Genomic DNA, 25,740 nt, shown 5'->3' with positions numbered 1-25,740 from the left:
TTTTAAACAACCTATTACATTTTACTCTTATTAAAAAGGTGTTGAGAAAATGTCGAGTCATGAGCCTCCTCTATAGAAGTCAGATTATTTTGGATTTTCATCTTAGGCTTGTGGGGTTAACTGCTTGGGAAACCTATGCAACTGCCTGAAACAGAAAATAAAGAAAAAAATATCGAACACCTTTTTTCTTTACAAACTAGGATGCTTCTTAGCCGCTATGGACATTCTACAAATTACGACGTGCTTCGTTTTAAAAGAACAATCACCACAGAACCATGACGAGAGTGCAGAAAGCCATGATTGAAAATGGTACGGACATTCTCTCCTCTGAAGCATCAGCAAGGCGTCTGTGGTAAAATACGAAGGAGAATTTCACTGTGAGGAACAAATAGGGTTCCTCCTTCAGGACGCGCTAGGGGACAGCTTCGGGAAAAGCCGGACTCCCGCCACGGAGTCGCTCAGGCGGCGGCCGCGCGAACTCCGGCTCTGCCAGCGCCACGGAGGGCGGGCGAGAGGCTCAGCGCCGGGCTCATGGCGGCCGGCCAGGTGCAGCTGCCTGAGGCGGATGGCGCAAGGCCTCCCACACGCTCCGACACCAAGAAGATGACGACTTTCCTTCCCCGGGCCGCCCCGTCGGCTCCCTCTGAATTCCTCCCTGCGCGCCGCCGCTCCCTCCGTCACCTCTCCTGGGACCCAGGAGGGGCGCAGCATCCGGGCCTTTCCCTGGCGTGTCGTGTGCGAGCGTCGCGGCTCCGGCCGGCCGGGCCGGGGCGTGCGTGTTCGGCCGCTCGCGCCCTGGGGTGGCGAAGAGGGGTGCGTCACCGAGGCTGCGAAGGGCAGCGCTTTGTCGCCGAGGGCGAGGAGGCCCCGAGTTTCCTCATTCTTTCAGCCAGCCTCGCCCGGGTTCCAGGTGCGCTGCAGGAGGGGCCCAACAGCGTGGGGCTACTGCCTGACTCCTGTGAGGGCCTCCATTCTCCAAGCCCGAGCCCGAGAGGAAGAAGGACAGACGTGGCTTCCAAGGGAAGAGACCCAGGTCGGGAACCTCGCCCCCTGGGCCATCTTTTTAAGATCCTCCCCAGATGTCAGAACGGGCTTCGTTTAGTCACATACTCGTTCCCCTCCTGGTTCCGCTCAGTCGTTTTCAGCAGCAGGGGTGCGCCTTGCAGGTGCGATGGGTGACGTTTCCGTCGGCTGCTTCGAGGAAGCGTCCTTGTGTTACTTCTCCTTCACTCACTGAGTCAAACTGCCTTCAAGCTTTGCGGCAGTCCTCACCTTTTTTCTTCTGGAAAGTTTCCTGTACTCTGTCCCTCTTTCTACCGCGGTCCTCTTCACAACTCCGGCTTTCACCAGGAAGCTTTGTTACAGGGCACTGGACTGGGGCTGGCAAACTAAACTAATAATCTGTGTTAGTCTTGACTCCTCACATGATCTGAAGCTTCTTGAGGGCAGGGACCTTGACTTCCAGTAGTAGAGAGTGCCCCGACCTGGAATTCAGGGCACCCACATTGTCTTTTCTCATTCACAGTCTGAGCTGGGGTAGGTGACTTAAACTTCCTATGTTTTCAGATAGCCCTGTGCTGAATATTTTACATGTATTAGCTCATGTAATTCATACTCGGCCCCAAGAAGGAGATATTATTATTATTTTACTGATAAGGAAAAGGGGTCAAGATGTTGTGTAATTAACTCATCCACTGAATCCAGAGCCCACACTCTTTTTTTTTTTTTTTTTTTTTTTGACAGGCAGAGTGGACAGTGAGAGAGAGAGACAGAGAGAAAGGTCTTCCTTTGCCGTTGGTTCACCCTCCAATGGCCGCCGCGGCCTACGCACCGCGCTGATCCGATGGCAGGAGCCAGGTACTTCTCCTGGTCTCCCATGGGGTGCAGGGTCCAAGTACTTGGGCCATCCTCCACTGCACTCCCTGACCACAGCAGAGAACTGGCCTGGAAGAGGGGCAACCGGGACAGAATCCGGCGCCCCGACCCGGACTGGAACTCAGTGTGCCGGTGCCGCAAGGCGGAGGATTAGCCTGGTGAGCCGCAGCGCCGGCCCTAGGCTACTTTTTTTTTTTTTTTAAAGATTGACTTATTTATTTTAAAAGCAGTTACAGAGAGAGAGAGAAAGAGAGAGATCATTCATCTAGTGGTGTACTTCCCAAATGGCTGCAATGGCTAGGACTGGGCCAAGCCAAAGCCAGAAACATGGAGCTCCATTTGGGTCTGGGTCTCCTCAGAATGGAAGCAGTTGGGCTGTTCTCCCAGGCACATAGCAGGGAGCTGAATCAGAAGTGAATCAGCTGGGAATTGAACTGAAGCTCATATAGGATGATGTCATAGGTTGCTGCACTCTAGCCCCAATCTACCAGTTTTTTTGAATCAGTGCTACTAGAATGGGTAGTTGCTCACTGATTAAAAAATTAGCTGGAAAAATTATAGACATATATGCAAAATATGTTATGTCTTCTTGGGTAGATAAGCAAATAACAAATACCTGAATGAAAACAAACCTAAAGAGAGAAGTTAAATTTAGCAACAAAGTCAAAGAGAAGTCTAATTAATTATGTGAAAGTCATTTTTTTTTTTTCATATCCAACACCAGTTACTGGAATTAAGAGAGAAGAAAGACACCCTTGTATTCATGGGTTGTGTCTGGCATGCCTAACATGTGGACAGAAATGGAAATGGAAATATTCAACATAAAGTCCAGATGTTTTGTTTCTGTGAAAGCTGGTATCCATATGGTTGGCAGTATGATTTTCCACCTCCCAGTTTTCATTTGGATATTTTATATACTGCAAATCCACTCACAATTTATATGTAAAGAAAAAAGAAAAGAATAATTTATTTTTACCCCAGGGACTAATCCTCATAGTTTACAACTTAACACCTCTTGACTAGCAATAACCAGAGAAACTAGACTCAACAAGGAATATGTTATGAAACTTACAAAGCCAGTCTTCAGAAGCCAGTCATTCTCAGGACTCAACTGACATTAAGTGGGGAAAGAGTTGCATGTATGTAGAAGAGAATGCTCTTGCTTTTTCCTACTTTTCCAACTCTAATAAGTGAACAAGGACTTGGCATAATTACAGACATGATTGCTGATATTATTTAGTTATATGTAGAATTACAGAGTCTAAGAAGGCTTTAGAATTCATCTAATCTTGTTTCTCCATCTTACAGGTACAGAAACTGAGGTGCAGAAGGACGTTAACAGCAGTAATGGTAAGAAAAAATACTTACATCTCTAATATACCTGTAAGTATGTATTTTTTAATTAATTAATTTATTTGAAAGTCATAGTTACACAGAGAGAGAAGGAGAAGCAGAGAGAGAGAGAGAGAGAGAGAGAGGTCTCCCATCTACTGATTCACTCCCCAATTGGCCGCAACAGCTGGAGCTGCACCAGTCTGAAGCCAGGAGCTTCTTCTGTGTCTCCCATGGGGGTGCAGGGGCCCAAAGATTTGGGCCATCTTCTACTGCTCTCCCAGACCATAGCAGAGAGCTGGATTGGAAGTGGAGTAGCCGGGTCTCGAACCGGCACCCATGTGGGATGCTGACGCTTCAGGCCAGGGCTTTAACCTGCTGCGCCACAGCGCCGGCCCCATAAATATGTATTTAGAGGTGATCATTTATCCTAGCAGTTAAGATGCCACTTGGGGGTCCTACAGCCCAATTTTGGAGTACATGGGGTTTATACCTCGTTCTAGCTCCTGGTTCCAGTTTCCTGCTAATATGGATCCTGGAGGTGCTCATGATGGCTAAAGTAGTTAGGAGAACTGGATTGAGTTCCTGACCTTAGCTTTGGCCCTCTTGCCATTGTGGGCATTTGAGATGTGAACTGGTGGAAAAGACCTTTCTCTGTCTTGGTCTGTGTCTCAAATAATAAAAAGGAAAATAAACTTTAAGAAAAGTATGTATTTAAAATGACAGGCAGGGACTGGTGTTCTGATACAGTGGATTAAGCTGCCACTTGCAATGCTGGCATCCCATATCAGAGCTCTGGTTGGACTCTGGCTGCTCCACTTCTGATCCACATTATGTTAAGCAGTAATTAAATATTGAAGATTAATTAATAGTAATTAAATATTGAAGATCTGAAAGTTTTCAGGAATAAGCAGGTTTATAAGTAGATATTTGGACACATGATTTTTTTCCTTCCTACTTCTGAGAATTCTACAGAATGGGCAACAGCTCATATTTTTCCTGTCGCTCCCCCTCTTCGTGGAGGAACGACACAAGACCCTGCGCTGTTCTTTCGTCTGCTCGGCCCTCCCCGGGTTTGCTGCTGGTTCTTCCCGGGTTGGCTACTATCCCTTCCACCTCCGTGGAAGGGCAGTTCCCCCTGGCCGCATTCCCCACTTCCGCAGGGGAGCGGCACACCGCCGGCCGGCTTTCTCGGGGGCTGCACGGGTTCCCTTAGATGTTCCCCATAGATGTTCCTGGTGCATGCCGTCTCTCTCCTCCTTTATAGTCCTCCTCCGCCAATCCCAACTCGGCTGCCCACACGCCGAGTACGCCGCTCTCCAATCAGGAGCAAGTCCTACAGTCTATTAGCTGAACTGGAGGCAGCTGTGCGGAAGCTGTTTACTTCTCTCCCAGCGCCATATTGTGGGAGAGCAGATGCATAGAATAAGTCTTAATTCCAGTAACTCAGTCTAGTCCGGCTGCTCCCCACAGATCCCCCTTTCTTTTTATTTTTGGCGTTGATACGCGCCTGTCTTCGGTGTCCCGCGGCACACACTCTGCTCTACTTGCTAGAGCTGCCACAGGCTCTTACAAGTCCTATCAATCAGGAAAACCGAATCCGGGTCCTCTCTTCGCCATTGTGAGGAGGTTTTTAGGCGCTGATGCGTGCCTGTGTTCGGTGCCCTGCAGCGCATGCTCTGCTCTGCCCGCAGGGGCTTACAAAACCTATCAGGCAAACCGAATCCAAGCCTTCTCATTGCCTTTTTGTGGGGGAGACTTATTAGTGTTGGTTCGTGCCTATCTTCGGTGACCTGCAGCTCATACTCTGGTCGAGCTGCTTGCTGGCGCTTACCGCCTTAATCAGGCAGACCGAATCCAAGCCTTCTAATTGCGGTATTGTGGGGAAGCCTTACTGATGTTAATTCGTGCCTGTCTTCGGTGACCTGCGGCGCATAAGCTGCTAGCCGCCCAGGTGCTCATCGCCTCACTAATCGGGCAAACCGAATCCAAACTTTCTAATTGCCATGTTGAGGGGAGGCCTTTCTATTTCTCTATCTCCGGGCATTCCTATTTCTCCCATTTTACTTCTATCTTCCAGCATTCCTATTTTTCTCATCTTACTTCTAAACTTCTGTTTCTCTTATCCCCGCAGCTTCCCGGCGCCTCGCCCTGCCGGCAGGCTCCGCCCCGAGGCTATTTCTCCGCGGCTTTCCCGCCGAGCCGCTTCAGCAGCTTCCCGGCGCCTCGCCCTGCCGGCAGGCTCCGCCCCGAGGCTATTTCTCCGCGGCTTTCCCGCCGAGCCGCTTCAGCCCGCGTCTCTCATCTGCGCGGCTTCCCGGCTTTGCGCGGCTTGGCTTCGCGCGCTCCGCGGTCTCCACGCCCTTCGCGTCTGCACCACGGCCTACGCCAGCCCCGTTCCCTATCTATTCACGCCCCGTGCTCTGCACGCGGCGGCTTCCGGGAGTAACACAGCGTAGCTTACGTGTCCGCCACTAGCATTCAATCTAAGTTCCCCGGGCTAGCCTGGCGAATTCAACCCAGCGTACGTCTCCGCCCCACGGTTTGGCTTCCCGTCCTTTGCTCCCCGGGCTAATCAGACGGATCCCAACCTGGCTCACGTTTCAGCTTCTGGTTTCAACTTTTCGCCCCCTATTCCCGGGCTAACTTGAGAACCCCAAAGTGGCTTCCGTTTCCGCCTCGGCCTGCCCCCCGCGGCTTCAATTTCCCTAACATTTTTCTCTACCCGGTATGTTTCCCCAAGCTTTCCTCCAACGATATTCCTCCCTCATTTCTCCTGGCCTCTCCCCACAGTCCACGTCCGAGTCTGTTTGTTCTAGCTTTCACTTTCGCTTTCGACCTTAGAGATTTCTCCCAGCTTCCCCCCGTAGTCCGTATCCGAGTCTATGCCTAGGCTTTCAATAGCTTCTTCCGGCTCCTTTTTCGTCCGGCTTTTCCCTAGGCTGTTTGCTAGTTTCTCTCTCCGATATTTTCCCTAGTTCTTCCCGTTTCTTCCCTCCTAAGTTTCATATCCGTCCTAAGTTTCCTATCCGAGCTAGGTTTCCTATCCGAGTCACGGCACCATTATGTCGCTCCCCCTCTTCGTGGAGGAACGACACAAGACCCTGCGCTGTTCTTTCGTCTGCTCGGCCCTCCCCGGGTTTGCTGCTGGTTCTTCCCGGGTTGGCTACTATCCCTTCCACCTCCGTGGAAGGGCAGTTCCCCCTGGCCGCATTCCCCACTTCCGCAGGGGAGCGGCACACCGCCGGCCGGCTTTCTCGGGGGCTGCACGGGTTCCCTTAGATGTTCCCCATAGATGTTCCTGGTGCATGCCGTCTCTCTCCTCCTTTATAGTCCTCCTCCGCCAATCCCAACTCGGCTGCCCACACGCCGAGTACGCCGCTCTCCAATCAGGAGCAAGTCCTACAGTCTATTAGTTGAACTGGAGGCAGCTGTGCGGAAGCTGTTTACTTCTCTCCCAGCGCCATATTGTGGGAGAGCAGATGCATAGAATAAGTCTTAATTCCAGTAACTCAGTCTAGTCCGGCTGCTCCCCACATTTCCTGCACTATGGATAAAGAGAAACTGGGTAATCCATTTTATTCACTCCCTTTTGTAAATTCTTTAAAATTTTTTTAAAAATTGTTTTGTTTTTTTTTTGAGAAGCAGAGATATAGAGACAGAGTTCCCATCTGTTGGTTTACACCTCAAATGTAAATTTTAAAAATTTACATTTATAATATGAGATTATAGAACCATTCTATAGAGAATAGCCTGGGATGGGCTAAAGCATGGACCCAGTCCATGGATAGCAGGGATCCAACTACTTGCACCATCTCCTACTGCCCCCTGGGGTGCACATTAGCAGGAGACTAGAACTGGAGCAGAGTCAGGGCTTGAACCCAAGCACTTTGATATAGGTGTGGACACCCCAACTGGTCATTTAACCACTGGGCCAAATGCCTGTCCCCATGTGTATCTATGTACGATATGAATGATCTTAGTGTTTTTTAAATTTTATTTTATTTTATTTTTAAAGATTTATTCATTTGAAAGGCAGAATTACAGAAAGAGAGAGAGAGATCTTCTGTCTGCTGGTTTACTCCCCAGATGGCCACAATGGCCAGAGCTGGGTCAATCTGCTGCTTTTCCCAGGCTGTTAGCAGAGAGCTGGATTGGAAGTGGAACATCCAGAACATGAACTTGTGCTCAATGCAGATGGTGGCTTAACTCACTGTGCACAATGCCAGCCTCAATCTTTTTTTTTTTTTTTTTTAGATTTATTTTTACTTATTTGAAAGACAGAGTTACAGAGAGAGGCAGAGACACACAGAGAGAGGACATCCATCTGCTGGTTCACTCCCCGGATAGCTGCCATGGCCGGAGCTGAGACAATCCAAAGCTAGGAGTCAGGAACTTCCTCCAGATCTCCCATATGAATGCAGGGGTCCAAGGACTTGGGCCATCTTCCACCACTTTCCTAGGCCATGGCAGAGAGCTGGATTAGAAGAAGAGCAGCTGGGACTAAAACTAGAGCCCATATGGGATGCTGACCCCTCAGGCCAGGGCTTTAACCGATTGTGCCACAACGTTAGTTTTATAAAATGAAGTATATATAATTATATACATGCCTAGAAAAAAGTTTATATTTCTATCTGTGGGGTTTTATTGTTGTCAGAATTGAAGGCTTCATAGTAACAATGACTTCAATACAGTAATGACAGCCAAGTAGAAAAAGAGAATGGTTCTGTAATATAACATTCTAAGTGTATTTTTTTATTTATTTATTTGAGAGGTAGAGTTACAGACAGTGAGAGAGAGAGACAGAGAGAAAGGTCTTCCTTCCGTTCGTTCACCCCCCAAAATGGCCGCCACGGCTGGAGCTACGCCGATCCGAAACCAGGAGCCAGGTGCTTCTTCCTGGTCTCCCATGTGGGTGCAGGTGCCCAAGCACTTGGGCCATCCTCCACTGCCTTCCCAGGCCACAGCAGAGAGCTGGACTGGAAGAGGAGCAACCGGGACTAGAACCCAGCGCCCACATGGGATTCTGGTGCTGCAGGCTGAGGATTAGCCAAGTGAACCACGGCGCCGGCCCCATAAGTGTAAATTTTTAAAAAGGATTTATTTTGTTTGTATTTGAAAGGCAGAGTGACACACCGAAAAAGACACAGAGAAAGAGAGAGGGATCTTCCATCTCTGATTCACTCTTCAAATTATCCCAATGAGCGGAGATGGGCCAGGTCAAAGCAAGGAGCCAGGAGCTTCTTCATAGTCTTCCACATGGGTGCAAGGGCCCAAGCAGGTGGCCCATCCTCTGCTGCTTTCCTAGGCACATTAGCAGAGAGCTGGATCAGAAACAGAGCAACTAGGACATGAATAGATGCCCATATGCAATGATAGTGTTGCAGGCATTGGCTTTACTCACTATGGCACAATACCAGCCCCATAAATGTAAAATTATTATTAAAAAGGAAAGAATACAAAGTTATCATCATATTCTATAGTTTTCTATAGTTGAGTCTGTTTCTTTGTATATTTTACTTAGAGGCAATTATTTTGTGTCTACAATTCTGAATTATGTATTTATTTATTTATTTATTTATTTTTTGACAGGCAGAGTGGACATTGAGGGAGAGAGACAGAGAGAAAGGTCTTCCTTTGCTGTTGGTTCACCCTCCAATGGCTGCCGCGGCTGGCGCGCTGCGGCCAGCTCACCACGCTGATCCGAAGCCAGGAGCTAGGTGCTTCCTCCTGGTCTCCCATGTGGGTGCAGGGCCCAAGCACTTGGGCCATCCTCCACTGCACTCCCTGGGCACAGCAGAGAGCCGGACTGGAAGAGGGGCAACCGGGACAGAATCCGGCGCCCCGACTGGGACTAGAACCCGGTGTGCCAGCGCCGCTAGGCGGAGGATTAGCCTAGTGAGCCGCGGCACCGGCAATTCTGAATTATTTAAAAAAATGTATTTGGTAGGCAGTGAGACACAGAAAAGATACATACAAACACATAACTTTTTTAAAAAAATTTATTTATTTGAAAGTTAGGGTTACAGAGAGAGACAACAAAGAGAGATCTTCCATCCACGGGTTCATTCCCTAATTGATCAAAACGCCTAGGGCTAAGCCAGACCAAAGCCAGGAACTTCATCTGGGTCTTCCACAGGGGTAGCAGGGGCCAAAGCACTGGGCCATCTTCTTGTGCTTTTACCAGGCTATTAGCAGGGAGTGGATCAGAAGTGGAGCAGGGGCCAGTGCCGGTAGGTTAATCCTCCGCCTGTGGCACCAGCATCCCATATAGGTACCAGTTCTAGTTCTGGAAGCTCCTCTTTTGATCCAGCTCTCTGCTGTGGCCTGGAAAAGCAGTAGAAGATGGCCCGAGTGCTTGGGCCCCTGAACCCACATGGGAGACCCAGAAGAAGCTTCTGGATCCTGGCTTCGGATTGGTGCAGCTCTGACCGTTGTGGCCGTTTGGGTAGTGAACCAGTGGATGGAAGACCTTTCTGTCTCTTCTTCTCACTGTCTGTACCTCTACCTCTCAAATAAATAAGTAAAATCTTAAAAAGAAAAAAAAAATGGAGCAGCCAGGACATGAACAGGTGCCCATATGGGATGCAAGCTTCATAGGTAGTAACTTTACCTGCTATGCCACAGTGATGACCCTCAAAGGGAAATCTTTCATTTATTAGTTTATTCCGCTCCACCAGGTGCCCACTACAGCCAAAGCTGGGCCTGTCTAAGCCAAGAGCCCAGAAGTCAAACTGGGTTTCCCACATCGTTGTCAGGAACTGTTGCCTCTCATGGTGTATATTACCAGAGAGCTAGAATCAGTAGCAGAGCTGTTACTTGAACCCAGGCACTCCTGTATGGGTTGCAAGCGTCCCAATTTTTTTTTTTTTTTTTTAAATAGTTCCCAGTTAGTGTTGGTGGTATAGTGGTGAGCATAGCTGCCTTCCAAGCAGTTGACCCGGGTTCGATTCTCGGCCAACGCAGCCCATAACTTTTGCCGGCGCCGCGGCCTCATTGGAGGGTGAACCAACAGCAAAAGGAAGACCTTTCTCTCTGTCTCTCTCTCTCACTGTCCATTCTGTCAAAAAAAAAAAAAATAGTTCCCATAGTTTTTATTAATATAGTGATTCTTCCACTCATACCCGCCCCTACTCCCACCCCACCTCCTCCTCTCTCCCATTCCCTGTCCCATTCTCCATGAAGATTCATTTTAAATTAACTTTATACACAGAAGACCAACTCTATACTAAGTAAAGATTTCAACAGTTCGCACAGACACACACACAGTTTGAGAACAAGCTTTACAGTTAATTCTCATAATACAACTAACTCATTAAGGACAGAGGTCCTGCATGGGAAGTAAGTGCATAGTGACTGCTGTCGTTAATTTAACAATTAACACTCTTATGTTTGCTGTCAGTGATCACCCGAGGCTCTTGACATGAGCTGCCAAGGCTATGAAAACCTTTTGAATCCACAGTCTCTGTCAGTTTTTAGACAAGGCCATAAGCAAGTGGAAGTCCTCTCCTCTCTTCAGAGAAAAGTATATCCTTCTTTGATGGTCCCTTCTTTCCACTCAGGTCTCACTCCCAGAGATTTTTCAGGTAGGACATTTTTTCTTTTTTGCCATAGTTCTTAGCTTTCCGTCCCTGAAATGCTCTCATGGGCTTTTCAGCCAGACTAGAATGCCTTAAGGGTGATTTTGAGGTCAGATTGCTGTTTAGAACGATTGTCATTCTATGAGTCTGCTGTGTGGACTGCTTCCCATTTTGGAACATTCTCTCCTTTTTAATTCTTTATATTATCATTACCAGATCCTTGATCATATTTATATTATCCCTTTAATACTTAATCCTATCTATATGATCACTTTAACACTTAAGATGGCATTTTTACCACTCAGCTTAATGGGATTTGGAGTCCCATGGCAAGTTTTTGAACTGTACACTTAGATGTAAGTCCGTAGGAATGAATGCAGAATTATACAGCTTTACAGTTATAAACTTCCTCCTCACTCTCTTATTCCCACTCTTATTTTTTAGTGAGATCTATTTTCAATTGACTTTATACACATATGATTAACTCTACATTAAGTAAAGAGTTCAACAAATAGTATGAGGAAGAGAAAAAAAAAACTTCCTCAATAGTCAAGACAAGGGTTGATCAAGTCATTGCTTCTCAAAGTGTCAATTTCACTTCTACAGATTTCCTTTTAGGTGCTCTATTAGTTATCACAGATCAGGGAGAATATACAGTATTTGTACCTTTGGGACTGGCTTATTTCACTAAGTATAATGTTTTCCAGATTTATCCATTTCATTGCAAATGACTGGATTTCATTTTTTTTAACCTCTGTGTAGTATTCCATAGAGTATATATCCCATAATTTCTTTATCCAGCCTTCAGTTGATGGACATTTAGGTTGATTCCATGTCTTAGCTATTGTGAATTGAGCTGCAATAAACATGGGGGTACAGATAACTCTTTTATTTGCTGATTCATTTCCCTTGGGTAAATTCCCAGGAGTAGATGGCTGGGTCATATGGTAGGTATCTCCAAACTGTATTCCATAGTGGTTTTACCAGTTTACATTCCCATCTCAGGGATTAGGGTACTTTTTTCCCCCACATCCTGGCCAGCATTTGTTGTTTGTTGATTTCTGTATGAAAGCCATTCTAACTGGGGTAAGGTGAAACCTCATTGTGGTTTTGATTTGCATTTCCCTGAGGGCTAGTGTTCCTGAACATTTTTTCACGTGTCTATTGGCCATTTGGATTTCCTCTTTTGAAAAATGTCTGTGTAAGTCCTTTGCCCATTTCTTAACTGGTTGTTTGTTTTGTTGTTGTGGAATTTCTTGATCTCTTTATATATTCTGGTTATTAGTGCTTTATCAATTGCATTGTTTGCAAATAATTTCTTCCGTTCTGTCAGTTGCCTCTTCACTTTCCTGAGTATTTTATTTTGCAGTACAGAACCTTCTCAATTTGATGTAATTCCATTTGTGAATTTTGCTTTGATTGCCTGTGCCTCAGGGGTCTTTTCCAAGAACTCTTTGCCTGTGCCAATGTCTTGCAAGCTTTCCCCAAAGTTCTCTAATAATTTGATGGTATCACATCATAGATTTAGGTCTTTAATCCATTCTGAATGGATTTTTGTGAAAGGTGTAAGGTGGGGGTCCTGTTTTATTCTTCTGCATGCAGAAATCCAGTTTCCCCAGCACCATTTGTCTTAGAGACTGTCCTTGCTAAAGGGATTGATTTTAGCTCCTTGGTCAATATAAGTTGGTTGTAGATGTTTGGATTGATTTCTGACATTTCTATTCTGTTCCATTGGTCTATCCATCTGTTTTTGTACCAGTACTAAGCTGTTTTGATTATAATTGCCTTGTAGTATGTCTTGAAATCTGGTATTGTGATGCCTCCAGCTTTGTTTTTGTTGTATAAGATTGCTTTAGTTATTTGAGGTCTCCTGTGTTTCCATACGAATCCCAGTACTTGAGCCATCACCTACCTACTGCCTCCCATGGTGCACATTAGCAGGAAGCTGAAATTGGATGTAGAGCTGGGACTCAAACCCAGGCACTCCAATAGGGGATGTGGATGCCCCAAGTGTTGTCTTAACTACAGTCCAAATGCCTGCCACTCTTTTTATTTCACTTAATGGCATGTCACAAATATTTTTGGTGTTCATGAGTCATAATTTTATTTTTAAAAAGATTTGTTTATTTGTAGGAAAGAAAGAGAAAGAAAGGGAGAGAGAGAGAGAGAGAGAGAGGGAGAGATCTTCCATCCTGTTCACTCCCAAAATGCCTGCAACAGTTGGGACTAGGCTGGGCCAAAACCAGTAGCCTGGAACTCCATCTGGGTCTCCCACATGGATGGCAGGGACCCAAGTACTTGGGCCATCATTCATTGCCTTTCGAGGTCTATTAGCAGGAAGCCAGATAAGAAACAGAGCAACTGTGACTCGACCTGGCACTCCAAAATGAGATGCAGGAATTCCAAGAGGCAGCTCAACTAACTGTGCACAATGCCCACTCCACATGTGGCATACTTTTATTTAATGACTGATTTAAACAGTAGGTATATTACTGCTTGTTACTTCAGCTGTTTTTCTTTCTCTTTGAGCAGAGTTGGCTACAATCTAAGCCTTTTGTGTTTATGGAATTTCTCATGTGTGTCTAAAAAGGCCATATTCTTGCTTTCTTGGTGGGCTTCTCCATGTGCAGCACAGCTGTGGTGAAGGTGTTAGGGTGGCATCCGGCAGTGATGGTGGTTGGCAGTAGAGGTGTCAGCATAAAGGCCTGGGCAGGGGCTGTTGTTTCCTCAGTAAACTGTGGTGATGTTTAGCTTTGGCTGTGACAGCTAAACTTTTCATTTTTAGGTATGATTCCCAGTCTTCCTAGCAATTTTGCAAGCTACTCCTATGTTCCTGTTCCAATTAAAATACCAGTAGTCAGTTTCTGTTGCTAACAACTGAGAATCCTGATGCATACACACTGATTTACCAAATGTAAGCAATGGAGCTTAGAAACGTTTCTGGGGCCTGTGGGCTGTGCCCTGGAATTGTGGGAGGGAAGTGGGGCGGTGTGATTTAGAGAGTATCCATAGATGATGGGCCAGATGTCAGTTCCTTCAAATTCCATTCTCTCCTTCCCCAACTTTGGACTATTTTAATGCATATACTTTTTGCCTTGTTAAACCTAAACAAATACATTAAAAAAAAAAAAAAAAAGTGAAGCAAAAGGTGGCCCTTTTCTTTGCCCACAAAGAAAACACAAATTTATCTGTGTTGGAAAATAGAATTTATTTCCTATTTTATTTCACAACCTTAAGTAAATTTTGTGAGCTTGAGTATTTATACTTCTGGGCTGAATTGATTGCTTACCTTGTTCTAGGCGTTGTGCTCAGCACTTTACATGGATTCACCCATTTAAATCCTCCCCATACCCTGTGAGGTATAGGTACTACTATAATCCCTATTTTGCAGAAGAGGAAACTTAGGGTGAGAGGTCAGCTAGTGACCTTTTACTCTCAAGAGTTAAACACCTGAGCACTCAGTCTTAATGACACTGTATACTCTTTCCCATAATTGGCTTAACTGATCACAGTTTTTCTTTTTGGTTTTTCTTACCTTTACTCTCTCTCTCTCTCTCTCTCTGCCCCTTCCCTCACTCCCCTTCTTCTTTCACTCTCTCATTTTTTTATTTATTTGAGAATGACATGAAGGCATTTGTTGTGTTGAGCATTTACAATTATGTGAGTTGGGTGGTTTGGTGCCTGTTGGCCGCAGGTGCCTTTGATAGGCACCTATAGATTTGCTTTCCTGAGTCTAGGAATTCTTCCTGGCTTCACCTCTTCCTGACCTCTACTGATTCTATCCCTACCCCCACTTGGAACTTTTGCTCTTATCTCTTTAATGTGGTTTCTGTCTTTCTGCCTCATACTTGAATTTTATCTCATTACTTTGCTCCTTCATTAATTAAAACATCTATTAAGGGATGATATAAAATTTTATAGATAGGAGATGCTGTCCCTTTTCAAAGAATTTACAAATCCCTATAGAGCAGGGGCAGGCTTTTGGCTTAGCAGGTAAGTAACCCATGTCCCATATTGGAGGGCCTGGCTTCAGATACCTGATTCCAGCCCCTGACTCCAGCTTCCTGCTAATGCAGACCCTGGGAGGCAGTGGTCATGGTTCAAGTAGTTGAGTTCCTGCCACCCACATCACAGACCTGGATGGAGCTCCTGGTCCCTAGCTTCACTGGCCTTTGGAGAGTGAACCAGCAGATGGGAGTGCAGTCTCTCTCTATTAAATAATTGTAAAGGAAGTCAGTTATTACCTAATTACTACTTAGTAATATTTTTATTATAATTTAGATGTTTAAACTTCTGGTTTTGGATTTTATTATGAAAATCCTGTATATAACTGGAGATAGCATTCCTCCCTCTCCAAAATGTACAACTTGAGAGGAAGCCTTTAGTTCTGGTTGGAGCATTGCAATCAGCAGGTAATTTGACTCAACTGCTAAGGTTTTATGATGATATTTGCCCAAGAAGACAGGTGTCTGAGAAATGCTGTCACCAGTGCATGGAAACTGAAGGAATGGAAAGAGAGAGTAAAAAAGTTGTAGAAACTTGGAGCTGTTTAAGTGTTTGTGAATCAGAAAGGATGAGATAGATGGAAATGACCCTGAGAGATTTTATGCTTAGGTGAAAGAGGATCTGCTTTTGGGAAATTCTTTAGACAAAGCCTGAGGATGCTCTCAAGTTGATACAGTTTCAAGTGGGTCAGTTTCTCTAGATCTAGTCTTTAAAAAAGAAAATAGGGGTAACAAAGACATAAGCCTCAGCCATTCTTGCTCATTGCCCAGAATATAGATAAACATAGGAATGTGTTCCTTGCCCTTGAATCTCAACTGGATCTCACACCCTGTTGCCTTCAAAGCCCACTCACCATGGCCACCTGAAAGACCAGTTGCTCCAACACTTGAAAGACCAGTTCCAGGAATTCCCCTCTGCCTGCTACCGGCTACCTCCACCCCCATCCCTAGCCCTCCTAACATAAAAAGGCCCAGCCCCATTCTAAGGCCAGAAATGGAACAAAACCAGATTGTAGCCATATTAAAGGATGTGGATAACATTTATATTCCATTGGTATGTCCTGATGCAAAAACAACTTTTTAGCTAGTGTAAGCTGAGCATGGAGTTGTATGAAAATGCTTGCATTTGTCTTGCCCTGAAAGTAGCTAAGGGTATCCTGAGAAGACTTGTCATCAACTAGTCTCTCCACATGACTGCAGATGAGAGGAAGCGGGTGAGCAGCTGTTTGTGACTGCAGGAGACACTGGGTTTGGCACTAGCCTCTCCTGCCTTAAATTTCCTCTGCACAAACAAGGGTAACCGTTCCCCTCTCACATCCTCTCGTGTTTGCAGGCAGAACGCTCAGGGAGCCCATTTTCACCCTCCCTTTGGCTTTAGGCCTGTCAGACTCTTTCAAGGTGGGCTCACAGGGCTGTCTCTATGAAACCTCTGACTCTCCCCTGGGAGACTGAATCCGTGCTCTGTGCTCTTCCTTGAGCATTTTCTACTTGTCAGAGCACTTCTCACTTTTGGACTTAAAATTCTTTTAACTTGTTCATGACTCATTGTACGCTACTCCAGGATGCACACCATGTCCTATTAACTATTGGTTCTCTCTGCTTTGTACAGCATGTGGTGCATGGTAGACATTTGGTAAATGCTTGCTAAAAGCATGAATGACAAGTAAATGAGCAAATGATCCTTTGGGTTCTTTCTGCAGCCCTCTCAGCTGCTCTGAGTAGTTCAGGACTCCCCAAGGCTAGGAATACAACAGTGGGATTTCAGATTCTTCCTTGCTTCTAAAATAGTTTCTCACTCGCTTATGAACTTAAATTGAATTTCAAAATTCTTTATTAGTGAATCAATGGGTTGGCCTTTCATTGAAGATGAAGGGTAAAATGGCTTAAAATGTAACTGGTGCTTGAATTAGCATAGGGACTAAAGCTTATTGAAACTAAAGTGTAACCAAGCAGTCAATCAAAAAGTGTAAATAACTGGTACTGGAGTCTTTTCTGTTTTGACAGGGGGTGGAGGTCAGGGAGAAGCTGGTATTTGGCTCTTAGTGGGGGCGGGAGAGGACAAGGGTTCAAAAGGTCATGTAGGTAGCTACAGAGCATAGAAAGGGAAACTAGGGGCCATGATTCCACACTTCCTTAGTGTCTCAGTTTTAGGCAGAAGTATGGCACAACTGCACATGTCCACAGTTTTGTGATAACATTGTTGGGAACTCTGCAGTACACAAACACTGTTTTATAGGATTTTTGAAGATCAGAGTGAAAAGTGTTGACTTCATCACCGAGGAACTACATTTTCAAAGTAAATTAAGGGATCACATAATCTAGATTGTACCCTAAAATATCTCATCCCCTAAGCAGTAGAACAGTTTAAGGACTTTTCATGACAAGGATACTGGAGATGGCCCCAGACAAGAAAGGGGAGAAGATATACCAAGATTTGATTGTGAGTTGGATCCCCCACGTGAGGGCTGTTTTAAACTACATTTTATGGTAAATTTCTTTTATCAAAGGGTGTCTGATTGTCTGATTATATTCCATTGCCTCTGATGCCTCAAATTATTCAAGTAGGGCTGCTTAAGTAGCTCAAAGTACTTGGAAACTTCTGATTTGTTCTCTCAGTACCTTTGGAAGCAAACAGATGCCTGGTCTACACAGTTGGCTGAAAATTTACTGCTTATTGTAGTACCAAATGATCAGCTTCATACCCCCATCCCCCCCCCCCTTTTTTTTTTAAAATACCGTTGAGCTGAAATTGAATTAGAGACTGACAGTCAGATATCCTAAGTTTTCATTTCTGGCTTCACAAGAGAGTCACTATGTGGTGTTTCATGGATCACTTCATCTTTCTGGGTCCACGTGAGACTGTGTGTACCTCAGACCTATTCCAGACCTAACATTTTCTGCATTTCTATTCAGTAGTTGCAACTTATGTATTTCATGTAGCCAACCAGGAGCAGAGTTTGGACTGGAGCGCATGTCTTACAACCCATTTAACCTATATTTTTTACTTACTAATTTTTATTTTTTTTTATTTGAAAGACAGAGTTACAGAGGCGGGGGAGAGAAAAAAAGGGGAGAGAAAGAGAGAGAGAGACAAATTTCCCCTCTGTTGGTTCACTATCCAAATGGCCACAACAGCCAAGGCTATGGCAGGCTGAAGCCAGAACTTGTTGCTTTTTCCAGGTCTTCCACATGAGTACAGGGCCCTAAGTACTTGGACCATCTTCTACTGCTTTCCCAAGAGCATTAGCAGAGTGCTGGATTGCAATTGGAGCAACCAGATTTTGAATTGGTGCCCATTAGATGCTGGCATCACAGGCGGTGACTTAACCTGCTACATCACAATGCCAGCCCCTAAACTGTTTTTAAATTGAAGTATAGCATACATATAGTACAGTAAAGCCAATAAAGTGCATTTATCTTAGGTTGATGAATATTTTTAAAGCAGATATTGAGTTATAATTTAGCTATGATAAGATTCATCCATTTTAAATGTATAGTTTGATGACTGTCTTCAAAAAGTTTGTGGAACAGCAGAATTAAAAATATAATTTTATTTTGGTGCAATTTTTTTTGAAATCCATGTATAGTTTTTTAAAATATGCATTTTCCACTTACTATGACAAAAATTTTCTGCAGCAGAAGTTATGTGTAGATAAAAATAAACTTATACTTTTAATTTCATTTCTTAATGGACTTCTAAATTGTTATTTATTGACTTAAAAAATCTTTATGGAAGCCAGTGTTGTGGAACAATGGATTAAGCCACTGCTTGCAACATTGGCTTCCCATATTGCAGTATTGGTTCAAGTCCCAGGTACTCCGCTCCCAATCCAACTTCCACATAATGCAGCTGGGAATGTTCATTTCTGGGAAGGAGTGAACAAGCAGATGGAAGATCAATCTATTGTGTTCTCTCTCTCTCTTCAACTCTGTCACTCTATCTTTCAAATAAATAAATAAATCTTTAAAAAATGTTTACTTGTTTTCATCTACTTGAAAAGAAGAATGACAGAGGGAGATAGAGATCTTCCATTCTCCAGTTTACTCCCCAAATGTCCGGAATAGCTAGAGCTGGGCCAGTGAAGCCAGAAGCCCAGAACTCCATCCAAGTCTTCCACATGGGTGGCAGGGGCCCAAGCACTTGAACCATCTTCTGCTGCCTCCAGAAATGCATTAGCAGGAAGCTGGATTGGAAGTGGAGGTGGGACTTGATCCTGGACATTCTGACATAGAATATGGGTGTCCCATTTTGTAACCTACTGTGCCACAACACCTACCCAAAGTTTTTTATTTTTCATTTGAGAAATGAAAGAGAAAGAGTTCCCATCTACTTGTTCACTCCCCAAATGCCCATTGAAACTCAATCCAGGTCCTCCATGTGGGTGGCAAGAAACCAATTCCTTGAGCCATCATTACTTCCTCTCGGGGTCTGCTTTGCAGGAAGCTGGATTCTGGCCAGAGCTGAGTATTGAACCCAGGCACTCTGATGTGGGATGTAAGTGTCTTAACTGGTGTCTTAACCGCTAGACTGAACATTGGCCCCTCCACGAACTTTTTGAAGTACTCTGGTACAGTCATGTGACCATCACTACAGTCCAAATAGGCCATTTCCATCATCCCCAAAAATTTCCTGGTGCCCCTTTGCCGTTAATCCACTCTTTCTACCCAAAGCAACTGGCTACTGCTGAGCTATTTTCTGTTCCTTTTTTTTTTTTTTTAATTTTTGACAGGCAGAGTGGACAGTGAGAGAGAGAGACAGAGAGGGAAAGGTCTTCCTTTTGCCGTTGGTTCACCCTCCAATGGCCGCCGCTGCAGCCGGCGCACCGCGCTGATCCGATGGCAGGAGCCAGGATCCAGGTGCTTTTCCTGGTCTCCCATGGGGTGCAGGGCCCAAGCACCTGGGCCATCCTCCACTGCACTCCCTGGCCATAGCAGAGAGCTGGCCTGGAAGAGGGGCAACCGGGACAGAATCCGGCGCCCCAACCGGGACTAGAACCCGGTGTGCCGGCGCCGCAAGGTGGAGGATTAGCCTATTGAGCCACGGCGCCGGCTCAAAAATCACTGTATAGTATTTCATTATATCAATATGCCATGTTTTATTGTTCTATTATGATAACATTTTCGTTTGTTTTTAATTTGGGAATATTCTGAGTATGTCTTTTATGAGCATTCTTCTTGGTATCTTTTGGTAAGACTGTGCACTCCTATCTCTTGGAGTAGCATTGTTGAATCCTAGGCTGGGCTTATGTTTATACTCCCACCATCAATATATGAGAGTTCCAGTTACTCTGTAACCTTGCCAGTGGTTGGCATTGTTGATCTTGTTAATGTTAGCCTTTCTGGAGAGTGTGGAGCAAAGGTAGGGAATGTTTGGCCCTGCCAAGGCAAGCTAACTTTTAAGTTAATAATGCCCTTCAGAGGTATGGAGAATCAGGGAGTGATCAGCCAGATTCCTTAGGTCTCTGGGCAGAGACCAACAGGGGCAATGATGGTGAAGCCATTTTGTGTTGCTTGAAGGACCTGAGTTCCTTTTTGCTTACCGTTTCACCATAGTGGTGGTGGTAGGGAGCTATCCCTCCTGATTCAGTGATTTCTTCCTTCCCTTTAATATTTATTATGTCTCAGCTTCCCTGAATGAGACTATCTAGGAGATTGGTAGCACCTTCTTCATTCACCTTTGTTGAAAACAGTGCACAAGTTTATTCCTCCTTTGTATACAGGGAAGTGAGGCTTATGGAGACATTTGCCATGGCCTTTGGAAACCTGAATCAAACCTCCACTGAGGGAAACAATTATTCAGGAATGACAAAGGTGATTGCAGGAAATCCTCAAATGGAGTGTGGGTCCATGTGCTTGTGTGGAACAAAAATATGCTTTTTATTTGCAAAGACAGTGGTCTCCAGGAAACAAAGGGTACAGTTAGGATTTAGCTGTTACCCTAGATAGTGACAGCCCCAGACAGGTTTCAGTTGGGGGACTTTGGGTGAGCCCTGCAATTTGGCTGTTCATCTAGTAACATGCATAGGAAAGTACAGCCGAAACTGCCAGATTTTTTGTACTCTGAACCTAAAGTAGAAAGTGTAATGGGGTTTTTATGTGGACCTAAGAATTGCTGTGCATTTAGATTATTTCTGGCCACTCTACAAATACATGAATCAGATTAAAGAATAGTCGGTCAGACTTGAATTAAATATATATTCCCATAATGGTGATTATCTTCTTTTTTCTTGGCTTAACATTATTATAGCAAGCTAAAATAATAGGAGATAAGTAGCTGTTATAAATGAACCATTAAAAGCAACTGTAAGCCAAAGTTATCATTGATCTCTCCCTGTCTCTTACTTTATAAAAACTAATGTAGCAAATTGCTACAGAGTTACCTACTTCAATAATAAATCTGTTGTGTCAGGGCAGTGGCCTGATGTTTTCTTTTACATATAATTTATAGCCTATTGATTTAATTCTTTGAATATCTCACCCTATTGGTATAGCATAAAACCATTTCTTTATTGAAAGACAAAAGAAGCTTAGGATGGAACCACCTGGCAGAATATTTTTATTAAATATTTTCACTTGATCAATTACCAAATAAATATGAACATATTTTCAATGGCAGTTTCAAGTTACAAAGGCTAACAAAGGAGATGCCCTTATTAATCATCTATTTGGTTAATTGATTTGCAATTACATTTAGAAATTCAGATTTTTCCCCCCTTTTCGCAGGGGAGTGAGGCTATGGAGACGTTTTAAGAAGACACTAACTTCTTTATTTAGTGAGTCATAAACTAGATGTGGAAAATGAACTCAGGCAGCAGACAGTTTAATGTGACCACATAAAACACTGATGCTGTGCTGCTGGAGCTCTTCCTCCCCTCAACTTGTGGAACAGAAAGCCGGTGTTTTGTGCCCTTCCAACCAATATCTGGCACCTTTCCATTTGGCTACACATGCTGGGATGCCAGGCGCCACACCACTACTCTCTCACTTGAATAGAGCTGCCGGCTGCCTCTCACTGCCATTTGCAGATCTCTGGCAATGACCAGCTATTACCATACCTCCTTCATAGTCCAGTCCATCTGCACAAATCCTGAACCTAGTGTCCAACTCCTGAGCTTTTCTTTACCCGTGTCAGAGGAAAGTGTAATGAGTACTTTTAAACAGTGCAGAGAAAAACCAGAGAAATAACAAATATAATAGAATTAAATATAGGTTTAATTTGGGAAAGTGCTTTCTTCTGTTTTTGTCTACTTCTTTGTTGTTTTTCTTTATATGTCACAGATCTAACCCACATAAGCATTTTTTTTTTTTTTTGACAGGCAGAGTGGACAGTGAGAGAGAGAGACAGAGAGAAAGGTCTTCCTTTGCCGTTGGTTCACCCTCCAATGGCCGCCGCGGCCGGCGCGCTGCGGCCGGCGCACCGCGCTGATTCGATGGCAGGAGCCAGGAGCCAGGTGCTTTTCCTGGTCTCCCATGGGGTGCAGGGCCCAAGCACCTGGGCCATCCTCCACTGCACTCCCTGGCCACAGCAGAGAGCTGGCCTGGAAGAGGGGCAACCGGGACAGAATCCGGCGCCCCAACCGGGACTAGAACCCGGTGTGCCGGCGCCGCATGGTGGAGGATTAGCCTAGTGAGCCGCGGCGCCGGCCCACATAAGCATTTTTTAAAAAGATTTATTTATTTATTTGGAAGGAGGAGTTACAGAGGCAGAGAGAGAGAGAGAGAGAGAGAGAGAGAGAGAGAGAGGTCTTCCTTCTGCTAGTTTACTCCCCAGCTGGCTGTGATAGCTGGATCCAAAGCCAGGAGCCAGGAGCTTCTTCTAGATCTCCCACATGGGTGCAAGCACTTGGGCCATCTTCTACTGCTTTCCCAGGCCATAGCAGAGAGCCAGATCAGAAGTGGAGCAGCCAGGTCTTAAACCGGTGCCCATATGGGATAACAATGCCCATATGGGTACCCACTTGCTATACCACAGCACCAGCCCCCACGTAAGCATATTTTAAAGATTTATTATTTGAAAGGTAGAGTTACGGAAAGAGGGAGAGACACAGAGAGAGAGAGGTCTTCCATCTGCTGGTTCACTCCCCAAATGGCCCCAATAGCCAGAGCGAGCCAATCTGAAGCCAGGAGCTTCTTCTAGGTTTCCCATATGGATGCAAGGGGTACAAGCACTTGGGCCATCTTCTGCTGTTTTACCAGGCTATTAACAAGGAGCTGGATTGGAAGTGGAGCAGTTGGGACTCTAAGTGGTGCCCATATGGGACGCTGCTGCAGTCGGAGGTTTAAACTACTATGCCACAGCACTGGCCTCCCATTAAAACTGTATGGATCATTGTAATATCACAAACATAACTCAGATGGGAAGGAAGTAATTTGAGAATGGTTATTCTATTACCAGGCTTTATTTTTTTTCTTCACCTAATGCACATAGCCCAAGAGAATATGGAAAAACACTGAAACACTTATCCCTTAAAGAGAAAGCAGTGATTTTTTTTTTTTTATGGGCCTCATATAACTTGTGCCATCGGTTCTATCTGTGATAGATCCATGTCAAAAACAGAGTAATTAGATGGAATGACAATCCTGTTAAATGTGTTCATGGCATTGCATTGGCAATAAAGCATGCACAAATTTACAGTTAAGGCTTATCTTCCCTTTAGCCATTGAGAATTGTGACAAAAATTAAGTTGCACAGGCATGGAGGTCCAAAAGGGTATTCATCAAAATAAAAACACTAGGTAGATACTCTCAGGATTATAATGTCTTCTTATGTAATTATTCTTTTTTTACTGTGTATTTTTTGGCTGAATAGTAATTACCTTTGTGCTGAGAAAGGGAGGGATCAGCTAGTTTCAACCTGTTTTACTATAACCCCTCTCCCCTTTTAAAATTTACAAGGCAGCATAGAACCATGACTATTTATTCAGATAAAAGTATATTTGTTCCAGTTCTTAGCTTTCAAAGAGTAACAGACTTTCAAATACAGCACACTGAGCTTTTAATATAATTACTTTGGTGCTACAAAACACACCATTAAGAAGCACATGGATGGTATGGCTAATATCCTAAGCGATCACTAGGAATCCTCAATGTAAGAGATAAAGGAGACTTGAAACCTAGCCCAAGCAGTGAATTGACAGCCATCTTTAACCACCATGACCTAAGAATGACCCTGAGCACTGCTGGGTGCAGGAGTAAGATCTGTTACGGAGCCAGGAATCAGATATCTTACAGGCCTGGAGGCTCCCACTGTGCAGCAACTGCAGAATCACTTGCAAGGTCTGATATATACATAGGTGACAAACAGTGATGCAAACACCATGCTTTTTTATTACGCATTTTGAAGTAAACAGAGTTGTGAATGCATAATGTTTATTTTAGCTGCTTCCTGCTTTGTAAAGATGTATAAATGCATTTTGCACACACACATACATTAAGAATTAATTTTGTGGTAATGGAGCAATATATTCTAAAGTGCTTAAAATCACATGTGGCATTTTATGATAAAAATGTTCTCTTTGTCTCATTTTTGGTAGTTTTTACCTCTAAGGTATGCTTACGTTTACAATTCCATGCTTAAATCTTTTGCTGGGTCAATAATGATAATTTGGAGGAGACACAGAGCTGAATATGGATTTGGCCTTGATTGCCATGCTTCTTTGCTGCAGAAATGCTATGTGATTTTAATGCTGTGCTAGTTATTTTAAAAAAGCAGAGTTAATAAGGAGATAGATATTTAGAGGAACTGAGGAATATAGGAATATAGACTACCTCATTATCTTTCAGTGCCTAAACTGGAGAGTTTTGGGGTTTTTAATCTTTTTTTTTAAGATTTATTTATTTACTTGAAAGTCAGAGTTACAGAGGCAGAGAGAGAGAGACAGACAGACAGAGAAAGAGAGGAGAGACAGAGAGAGAGAGGTCTCCCATCCACTGGTTCACTTCCCAGATGGCCATAATGGCTGGAGCCGTGCCCATCTGAAGCCAGGAGCCAGGAACTTTTTCTAGGTCTCCCATGCTGGTGCAGGGGCCCAAGTACTTGGGCCATCTTCTACTGCTTTCCCAGGCCATAGCAGAGAGCGGGATTGGAAGTGAAGCAGCTGGGACTCAAACTGGCACCCATATGGGATGCTGGCACTGCAGGCAGCGGCTTTACCCGCTATGCCACAGCACTGCCCCTCCTCCCCAGTTGTTTCGTCTTTTGTAACACTTCTTTTCCTAGGATTCTCTTGAACAAGTAGTAGATATATTAATGTTAAAAAAATTATTTGTACTTTGCTATATACATAATGATTAAAATGTTTACATATCAATGAGTGAAAATGCAAGTTTTCCAAGTTAAAACTTATTTAGTAGTTATTCATAAACAATAACAATCGTAATAACTTTTTGTTCAGGTCTTTGAGTTTTTCCAAGGCTACTGAAGCTCGCAGGTGGAGCCTATGCTTGGAATTTGCCAGAGTAATTTTGCAAGTTTCAACGGCAGCAGTATGGGAACTGCACTCCCAAGACTTTTGGGGGATCTGTGACCTTGTGTAGCACTAAGTACAGGATAGAGTTGAGGCTGTAACTCTGAGTCCATGGGGGCAGGTGAAGGTGGGGAGCCTTCTGCCTCATAATTATAGTGCTAAAAATTGATAAAGGTTTTGAATCAAATTGTCACAAATGCCAGCTTTTAGCTGAATCATCTTCCTTCCAGGGCTGTTGAGGGTGTCAAATGCAACTACTGGGTCTGCTTTGAAGCCCATGCTTTTCTCAGGATAGCGTTTCATGGTTTTTATTCCTTGCTGTGCTTTTGATGTGGTAAACACAGTGATCTGCATATCCTAATTGGTGATGCTTTCTAATAATATTGCTATCTGGGTTTCCATAACAGTTTTTCTTTGAAAAGTGTTGTGGAATCTGTGGCAAAGGGAAGTGTATTGCCTTTCTGGCTCTGTGACAGTGAGGGT

The 25,740-nt window shown here is 44.4% G+C and overlaps 1 long non-coding RNA gene across 1 annotated transcript in view; it reads left to right on the top strand.

Moving 5' to 3' along the window:
• The first annotated feature begins 275 nt into the window (after nt 1–275).
• Nucleotides 276–25,740, top strand: part of LOC103349489 (uncharacterized) — a 116,077-nt gene continuing 90,612 nt past the window's right edge. Inside the window, exons 1-3 of the long non-coding RNA XR_016222636.1 lie at nt 276–309; nt 407–1,033; nt 3,184–3,225. This is a non-coding gene — a long non-coding RNA (uncharacterized LOC103349489). The remainder of the gene's footprint in view (nt 310–406; nt 1,034–3,183; nt 3,226–25,740) is intronic.

The sequence above is a fragment of the Oryctolagus cuniculus genome, chromosome 16 (assembly GCF_051225735.1).
Source record: "Oryctolagus cuniculus isolate XC-2025 breed Fujian yellow rabbit chromosome 16, ASM5122573v1, whole genome shotgun sequence".
Classification (NCBI taxonomy): domain Eukaryota; kingdom Metazoa; phylum Chordata; class Mammalia; order Lagomorpha; family Leporidae; genus Oryctolagus; species Oryctolagus cuniculus.
The sequence above is the reverse complement of the archived record's forward strand: the minus strand, read 5'-3'. Positions and strand labels throughout refer to the sequence as shown.